Raw genomic sequence first — 10,592 nt, 5'->3', positions numbered from 1 at the left:
AACCATAACCAATAACTGCAGACACAGTACGCACTGGGACGGGCGCCCAGCATCCTCTACGGACTAAGAGAAAAGGATTTACCGGTAGGTATTAAAATCCTATTTTCTCCTACGTCCTAGAGGATGCTGGGGACTCCATAAGGACCATTGGGTTTATACCAAAGCTCCATACCGGGCGGGAGAGTTCGGACAACTCTGCAGCACCGATTGAGCAAACAAGAGGTCCCCATCAGCCAGGGTATCAAACTTGTAGAGCTTAGCAAAAGTGTTTGAACCCGACCAAGTAGCCGCTCGGCAAAGTTGAACCGCCGAGACTCCTCGGGCATCCGCCCAAGAAGAGCCCACCTACCTAGTAGAATGGGTTTCCACCGATTTCGGTAACGGCAATCCAGCAGTAGAACGAGCACGCTGAATCGTATCATAGATCCAGTGTGTAACAGACTGCATAGCCGCAGGCACCCCAAACATGCTGGGAGCATATCGGACAAACAGAACCTCTGTGTCCCCAATCAGAGCCAAATTGGCGACCTAAATATACAAAGCCCTGACTTCATCGAGAGACTTTGAATCAGCCAATGCTTAAGTAACCACAGACATCAACTTAGGCTGGTTTCTGCGAAACACAGAAACCAGTTTTTGGCAGAACTATTATCTGAGTTCTCAATTCCGCTCTATCCACATGGAAGATCAAACAGGGGCTCTTGTGAGACAAAACCGCTACTTCCAACACCCGCCTTGCGGACGCTAAGGTCAATAGCATGACCACTCTGCAAGAGAGAAATTTTAACACAACCTTCCATAAAGGTTCCCATCAGCGTGACACAAGAAACCGCAACACCATGCCAAGGTCCCCCGGTGCCAATGGGGCACAAGTGGAGGTTGGATGTGCAGTACTTCCTTCATGAAAATCTGAATTTCCGGAAAGGTGTTCAATCTTTTTTTATTTTTTTTTATTTATAAGGCCAAAACTGCTCTGAAATGGAGCCTAACTTTAGGCCTGCATCCACACCTGCTTGCCAATAATGGAGAAGACGACCCAGCTGAAAGTCTTCCGTAGGAGCCTTCTTGGATGCACACCAAGACACATACATACGCCAAAGACGGTGGTAAGGCCTTTGCCGTTACTTCTTTTCTAGCCTGAAGAAGTGTGGAAAACAACTTCATAGGGAACACCCTGTCGGGCTAGGATATGGTGTTCAACCGCCACGCCATCAAACGCAGCCGCGGTAAGTCTTGATACATGCCCGGATCTTGTTGTAACAGTTCCTCACTTAGAGGGAGAGGCCAGGGATCTTCTATGAGTAAATCTTGAAGAATTGGATACCAAACCCTCCTTGGCTAGACCGGAACAATGAGGATCGCCTGAACCTTTGTTCTTCTTACGTTTATCACCTTCCGAAAGAGTGAAAATGGAGAGGACACATAAACCAACTGAAAACACCCAAGGTGTCACGAGGGCGTCCACTGCCATAGCTTGAGTGTCCCCTGACCTGGAACAATACCCCTGAGGTCTCTCGTTGAGGCGAGACGCCAACATGTCCAATTGAGGCCCTTCTCAAGACTTGTCACTTCTATGAAAACTTTTCGATGACGACTGTATTTCTTCCGGATGGAGATCGCGTCTGCAGAGGAAATTCATTTCTCCGTCGTCTACATCCGGGACGAAGACTGCTACTATAGTGTTTACCTGTCTTTCCACCCAGAGGAAAACTTTTTCAGCTTCTGCCATTGCCGCTTTTCTCCTTGTTCCGCCCTCGCGGCTTACTTACGCCACTGCTGTCAAGTCGTCCGACAGAATTAACACAGGCCGAACACGAAGAATGTGTTAGTTGAAAATAGCTCTTAATTCAAGAAAGCTTATTGCAGACAAGCTTCCGAGCTTGACCTTTTCCTCTGGAAATACTTCCCTTGGAAAGACTGCTCCCCAGCCTCGGAGATCTGCTCGCATGGACACCAGGATCTAATCCTGGATCCCAAAACTTCGTCCCTCTAGGAAGTTAGACTGTGCAGACACCACAGGAGCGATATCCTGGCCATTAGGATTATATACCAGTGCATGTGCAGGTGAGACCCGGACCAAATTTTCTACTGGTCCCGTGAAAAACACTCTGGAATTTGACCTGCTCACCGAACAGGCCTCTTAGGCCGCACCCATCTTCTTCATCAACGGAACATATTGATGGATTGTCACTGCAAATCTGATCCGACTCTGGATCCTCAGACCTCTTTCCACAGGAAAACGCAGAACCTCAACCGTTCAGTATCTACACTGATACCCACCTCCGACTTCCGCGTCGTTGGGAACAACAGCTATTCCCTGTGTTGAAGAACAGTCAGAGAGAAACAACGATTTGAACCACTTGTTTCTTGACCTCGCCGTAATCAGGAGAGCGTCTCAGTACAAAATAACAATGGCTCTTACTATTGAAAGAAAACCATCATACTGCCAACACTCCGGTGAAATGGCAAAGACAATCCTGGATATAAACCCAGGTAGGCTAAATGCTGAGAAAAACGCATTTAAATGCTTTTTCTACCTTTACTTGCCGGAGCTACCCGGCCTGACAGATTCCATCCTGTAGTTCAACTTCGTAAGTAGAAATGTATGTTCCTTTTGTTTTGTTTTTTGTTTGTTTTTTTAACAGGGACAACAGGACAAAGTCCTGAACCTGACGCAACTCTGGTATGGCGTTGCATACTACCTCCCCTTCCAGAGGGAAATCGGTAAGATCTATTTGAAAAATGAGTGAGGGGAATCATCTGTAAACTCCAGTATGACCCCCTTTGGCTAACTCCCAGGTCCAGGTCCATTCCCGTACTGACGGAAGAGCCTTAGACGAGTTCCAACCGGTGTGGGCTCCAGCCAGATAGACCCAGCGACCTGTGGTGGATGTGGTAGAAACAGAAGACAATATCCTCTTCTGCGAACCTAACAAGGCTGCAGAGCTCTTACCTTTTCACCTTCCACTATCCGCACAGAAAGGGAAAAAAGTAAGGTATCAAAGCGGTTAAAATGGCTGCATCCCACAAAAGAATGCGTCACCAACCGCTGGGAGGGAATCTAACTCACGAAGGTAGACTTACCAGTGGTATCCGCCGAGAGTGACTTAACTGAGGCATCCCCAAACAGCGGTACACCGTCACAGGGAAAAACTCCAGTATCTCTCGGAGTCAGCCTCAGCATTCCCCCGGCCACACCTCCTGTATACGCACGGCAGCCTGCCGTAATGTTATAGAGAAGACCCAACATAAGGAACATCCCCTCTCTCTCTAGGGTAATTCTATCGGATGCCTTTCCGAATACAAGCACTCCCACGTGCGCATGTAATGCAAATAACTTCAAAGCATATAAATAAAATATCACTTAGCTTTCTGTATACGATCCTTTGTGACAGGGCCCCGTGGTGACCAGGAGTTGCCTTTCACAGTATTCTATCCGCGGCGGGAAAAGAATACACACTCGGACTCCTCGTGAGGATCTGAGACCAACTCGTCACGGCCGACCTAGAGCTATATCAACAGAACGACCAGCACATGAGAAGGAATAACTTTACTTCAGCATTCATTAGAAATCGTAATACGTATATACATATTGTAATACACATACTGTATACACACATATCCTATGAATATATATATATATATATATATATATAATACATTTAAGCAGATTGTCCAGAACCGTCGGGTCCCTAGTGACATTAATGTGTTCTGAATGTGTATGACCATGCACTGAATGCCCAAGTTGTGGATCTAACCAGGAAACCTTATAGTTGACAGAAAAACACAGTATTTGTCGACAGCAGGGAGTAGTAACCAGACAAAATAACATTCTTGCGACCCCGAGGGGTCCGAAGGAAGTATACTTATATAATTGTAATCTCACTTCCACACAAATACTACCATGTCTGTGCTCGAGCTACAGGTCCATGAAACAGTACCATACATATACATATAAAAATATATATACAGGTTAGTTACAGCATGTTAATTTACACCCAGTAATAACAGTTGGTGCCGACAGGGTCACCCACATACTACTGTGTCTTCCCTACAGTGTTTACTTTTGAAAAGCATACAATAACCAACCTGCTGACACTGCATATACTGAATCAAGTATCAACAGGAGTCTGCAATGCCGACAGAGAGATTCCCATAGCTGTTTGCGACATAGCACTCACACATGTCGACACATGTGCACTAAAAAGCTATAGTGGGTATATCTGACAGGGAAAACACAGACATATATGCACAACAGAATGATTACATGCCCATTATCTAAGATAGTGCTATATTTTATACTATATTGCAGTAAACACTGTGCCCCCCCCCCCCTTCGTTTACACTGTACACACTGTTTTGGCGGGGGCCGTGGAGAAAATGGCGCTGTATCATGTTGTGAGGGCTAAGCCACGCCCATTCTTGGCACACTTCAGCCCCGCTATTATTTTAGTTTTTTTATGCTGGCAGGGGTCGTTATATAGTGCCTATGCACTGTATACATATTTAGCCAGGTTTAAAGGAGAGGTAAATTGCAGCCCAGGGCGCCCCCCCTGCTCCCTGCACACTTTTAAAGCCGTTGGTGTGTGGGAGCAATGGCGCGCAGCGCAACCGCTGCGCGGTACCTCTGAGATTGTGAAGTCTTCTGCCGTCACTGAAGTCTTCTGTTCTTCTAATACTCACCCGGCTTCTTTCTTCTGGCTTCTGTGAGGGGGGTGACGGCGCGGCTCCGGGAACAAGCAGCTAGGCGCACCAAGTGATCGAACCCTCTGGAGCTAATGGTGTCCAGTAGCCTAAGAAGCAGAGCCCTTAACTCAGAAGTAGGTCTGACTTCTCTCCCCTCAGTCCCACGAAACAGAAAGCCTGTAGCCAGCAGGTCTTTCTGAAAATAAAAAACCTAACATAAAGTCTTTCAGAGAAACTCAGTAGAGCTCCCCTAGTGTGTGTCCAGTCACTCCTGGGCACAGAATCTAACTGAGGTCTGGAGGAGGGGCATAGAGGGAGGAGCCAGTTCACACCCATTCAAAGTCTTATAGTTTGCCCATGTCTCCTGCGGATCCCGTCTATACCCCATGGTCCTTACGGAGTCCCCAGCATCCTCTAGGACGTAGGAGAAATACCAGTGGGTGTCAAGGTCTCCAAAGGTCTCAGGGTAATTTGGTCCCCATAATCCGAAATCCTGGTGAGTGAGGTCTCCTATGGAATACGTGTTTCACCCGCTAAACAGGCTTGTTCACTTCATTCTTTGTTCTCAACAATCTCTTATATACCTGCACAGCTCCGTTTTTCTTTTCTCTCCTTTTTCTTTCCTCTTCTTTCTTTTTGATTGGCCAGGGTTTTCCCATTTGTCTGCGGGCCAATCAATTATTTCGGTGCACTCTCATTAGTGTGTCTGTAACATCGGACATATTTTTCTACTACTGCACCCCAACATACATGCCCAATCTCGTCCGATCTTGGAAGCCAAACGTTGGTGGGCTGGGTCAGTACCTGGATAGGAGACCTCCATGGAATACCCAGTGCAGTAGGAAGGCATCAAGAGATTTGTCAGACAATAACACTAACAGCAGTATCACTTTTTTGACTTGATTCCCTCTAGTTCCAGTATACCTCTTTCTCAAATTTACATACAATATATAATAGGATACAGCAATTAATACGGACAATTGTGATATATCTGTACTACTTCATGACAGCGATGCAAATCCAGTGAGTGGGTCTTCCTTCACACCAATTGACCCTCTTGGGTCTCATTAATACAAACTGGTTTTGTACTGATCCGAGACAGATGGAAGTGGAATTACCGGTATCTATTTTTCCGCCTGAAACCATTGTTATATGCTGATGGATCAGAACATATTCTATTTTTAAAGCTTTGCAGAATTGTTCAATGTTAATTTCATGGATTGATTATTCTTATGTGAAGAACCATTAAAAGTTAAGTCTTAATATAATACTGAAATATTGTCTTTAGAATGAAAATACAAAAAGTGCACCCAAACAAGAGTCTTCTTTTCGTTTGTCTTTCACATATGTAGCATATGTAAAGCTATGAAATGTTGCATTAATTAATTGTCTATGTGCTGGTGGATAGGAAAAGTGCAGAAGGGACATTTCAACTGAAGGCGGAACCGACACAGTTATTTTTCCTTAATTCATCTGCAATCTTCTAATATTTATATGGCTAAAAATAATAACACTATAAGTCCCTTGGCAACACAAAATTGTGCAATATATGTATAAAGTTTAAATATGTCATCTAGTAAGGTTATTCACGAAAAACCAATGAGCAAATATATCTCTATTTCCACAGATGTCAGTAATTTTCTAATAATGAATTTTACGCCTGAAATGTTTAAATAAACAAGTGATTTTATTCAGTCTCTGAGTGCTGCCTGAGGTTTTCTTGCTCACATGAGGTTTTCATGCTGCAATACACCTGAGGAAGGCAACGAAGCATACAACATTTACCTGTGAGTGCTGAAAATCTGATATATATATATATATATATATATATATCAGTGACGTGCGGTGAAGTATTTGTCTGGGGAGGCACACACACACACACACACACACATATATATATATATATATATATATCTCCTTTCATATGGGCGGCACTCAGAGACTTTCAACACATAGATAAGTGCAAAAAAAGACCCCACCGGGCCGTTTTATTTGTGACGTTTCGGGGTATAGTACAGGTTGTCTGAGGAAGGGGACTATACCCCGAAACGTCACGAATAAAACGGCCCGGTGGGGTCTTTTTTTGCACTTATCTATGTGTTGAAAGTCTCTGAGTGCCGCCCATATGAAAGGAGATATGTACAGATGCTGATCTGAGGGGAAGGCACCGGAGCAAGGCATGCGTAAGACCGGAGTGCCAGGGATTTTACAGGCTTTATATATATATATATATATATATATATATATATATATACACCTGCCCTGCCCCCCCTCTCAGCTGAGGTGTGCCCCAGAGTGTAGGCGCCGTTGCAGCTGCTGGCTGGGGGATGGAGGAGGAGGAACGATGGGAGAGTGTAGTGACCCGGGACAGCTCCAACAGGAACTGACGGGTCCCACCGCCACTTCTCCCCACCGCGTATGTGTGATTGGGCCAGCGGATCCAGCACTGGATCCGCTGTCCAATCACATGTGACAAGCTGGCAGGGACGTGCTTTCCTTGCCAGCGAGGCACTTGTATAAGTGCCACTTTCCCCTCTCTTTCTAATGGGCTTTTACAGCCCAGCGCTTGGCCCCGCCCCCCGCTTTGTCCTCGTTCCCACTGTCTATGGGAGGCACTAGCTATCAGTGCCTCCCAAATGTTCTAAAATGATTAGAATAATATATAGAGGATACATATGACACATAATATGCGTCTTATATATCTTCTTTGTATTGACAGGGGAGGCACTGCCTCCCCTGCATCCCCTGACTGCATGTCTATATATATATATATATATATATATATATGGCATGTTCCAGAAGATTATTTCACAAACCATACTTGTTTTATTATAACTACCCAGTGCACTTCAGACACTACTTTTCAGCAGCTTAACGTACAAGGTTCAAAAAGTAACATTTACATGGCTGCATCTCAAGTTTATAGCAAATGTAAAGTCACTTCCAGAGACTGTGAATTGCCATTCCATGTAATCCTAATATTCTTAATGTTATTATGCTTCACAAGGTTTTGAGCACCAGGGAGTGGGTGATGCCAATACAGCGGTCTTTGGACAGTCTGTTAGTGGATGACACAAAGGTATGCAACAGGGTAGACACACCGGGAGGGGTAAAACAAATGATTGAGGATCTGGGTAGACTTGAAAAATCGTTAAGAATGAGGCAACTACAGTTTAATGCTAAAAAATGCAAAATAATGCACTTGGGCCTCAAAAACCAAAAAGCTACATATAGTATCAAGGGTACTATAATGGAAACTACTGAGGAGGAAAGGGATTTAGGAGTCACTATTTCAAGTGACTTAAAGGCAGGAAAGCAATGCAACAAAGCAATGAGAACGGCAAGTCAGATGTTTGGTTAAATAAGGAGAGGAATCAGCAGCAGAAAAAAAGTAGTAATAATGCCACTGTATACTGTAGGTCTTTGGTACGGCCTCATCTGGTATACTGTGTCCAGTTCTGGAGACCATATCTCCAGAAGGACATAAATACAATAAAGAGCGTACAAAAAAGGGCAAGTAAAATGGTGCATGGCCCACATCACAAAACTTACCTGGAAAGGCTTAAAGATCTTTATAAGTATAGTTTGGAAAGGATTAAAAAAAAAGGGGCAGACTAGATAGGCCGAGTGATTCTTATCTGTCGTCAAATTCTATGTTTCTATGATGTCGACAGACATTTAATGTATTGTATCTTTAGATTATGTTGCTGATTTATGAGCAGTGATGCAAGTATGCGGGTACTCTCGGGTATGGAGTACCCGTAAGAGTTTGGCAGCGGGTACTTAGTACCACCTGCCACATACTTTGCACCTGTGACCGCCATTACCACAATTATAATGCGCCACAAAGCAAAAAGGACGGTGCTGGCAGCATGAGGGCGCCTCCCACTTTGTCAGGGTTACTGGGAGCCTAACGGTGACATCATGGTGTCACATAACGCTTCCACCTCTGGTGCCCGTGGCTGGCGTGAAGAGAGGAGACTAATTGCACTTTCCCACAGGATCCTTTGCTAGGAGCAGCAGTGTAGCTGTTTCCATTCACTCGGCTCGAGTGACACATCAGCACTGAGCGGCTTTTGTTCTTCACAGGCTGGGCTGCTGGGCGTGTCTCTGGCTTCACTCTGCGGGTAATTTATTTTTAATAAAATGTGGACACTACTATATATTACTATTATTATTAGGGTATTACTATATATTTCTATTGTAGTGTGGACACTACTACCTATTTCTATTATTATTAGGGTATTACTATATATTTCTATTGTAATGTGGACACTACTATATATTTCAATTATTATTAGGGCAATACTATATATTTCTATTATACTAGGGGCACTACTACAGTATATTTTCCTATTATATTAGAGGCATTACTACTGCATATATTGTTATTAAATTGGGGGCATTACTATATATATTTATTATACTGGGGACATTACAATATATTTCTATTTTACTGGGGGTATCACTATATATTTCTATTATACAGGAGGTAGTACTATATATTTCTTGCCTTGCCTCTAAAATGCAAAGAAAAGGGGCTGTGTCATGTGGCAATGTCGCTAGTGTAATGTAGCCACTCCCACAGTACACCCCACACAATACATGACCACTCCCATTTTGGGCACTCAGTACCACTAAGAAAATATTTCTACTTGCACCACTGTTTATGAGCCAGTATTGACTACATACATTTATACTAAATGCCACACTACTATACTATACTATATTTATACTACATAATAATAATATGAAGATTACATTGCTGGAATGGTAATTCACAAGTATGGATTGCTGAAATAATCTTCTGGAGCATGACATATGGATAACTAAGGTCTTGTTGCCTTAAGGACTAAGGAAGCACCCCCACAGCTGTATGAGATTGTTCATACAACAAATGTATATATATATATATATATATATATTCACAAACGTGGAGCGGCACTCGAAGGACTTCAGTCAGATAACAAAGGACACAGCGGTCACTAGTTTATTAGAATCGACGTTTCGATAATTTAATATCCTGAAGACGATATTAAATTATCGAAACGTCGATTCTAATAAACTAGTGACCGCTGTGTCCTTTGTTATCTGACTGAAGTCCTTCGAGTGCCGCTCCACGTTTGTGAATATATATGATCTTTGGATCACTTGAGGAGGCACCGGGGCAATTGTATTTGTGTGTAAGAGTGCCGGTCTCCACACTGCAGTATATATATATATATATATATATATATAATGTCCACAGGCAGCCGGCACTCAGGTATTTAGGCAAACTAAGCTCAGGTGCTTCATCCAGAAAATAATGTACAGTTCCCAAAAAGCAGACGGCACTCAGAGACTTGAAAAGACAAGTATAATAGGCTGTATTTGAGATCGACGTTTCTGGGTACATTCCCCTTTCTCAAGATTCCATCACAGCATAACAGACATAACAGTTATGTCTGTTATGCTGTGATGGAATCTTGAGAAAGGGGATTGTACCCCGAAACGTCGATCTCAAATACAGCCTATTATACTTGTCTTTTCAAGTCTCTGAGTGCCGTCTGCTTTTTGGGAACTATATATATATATATATATATATATATACACATACACACACACGTATATACACGGTCCTCTCTAAATTCACTGATTTCACTTTGGAAGCACTCAATTATTGCACTGGGAGGCTTGTCACTATTGTTATATATATAACATATGTATAGGTCATCACTTCAGTGTCCTTTGTAAAGTGTGTTATATAAGAAATAATTAACGGAAAACGGATTGGAAATCACTTTGGATTTTTATGGCTTGTATAAAAGCACTTTAGCCTCTTGTACTTTTATACGTTCACAAATATCTGAATAATAATGTGTCACTTCATATCTGTGCATTTACATTTCACACAGTAAATTAACGGC

This window comes from Pseudophryne corroboree, chromosome 6, assembly GCF_028390025.1.
Source record: "Pseudophryne corroboree isolate aPseCor3 chromosome 6, aPseCor3.hap2, whole genome shotgun sequence".
Taxonomy (NCBI): domain Eukaryota; kingdom Metazoa; phylum Chordata; class Amphibia; order Anura; family Myobatrachidae; genus Pseudophryne; species Pseudophryne corroboree.
This window is presented reverse-complemented; position numbering follows the sequence as displayed.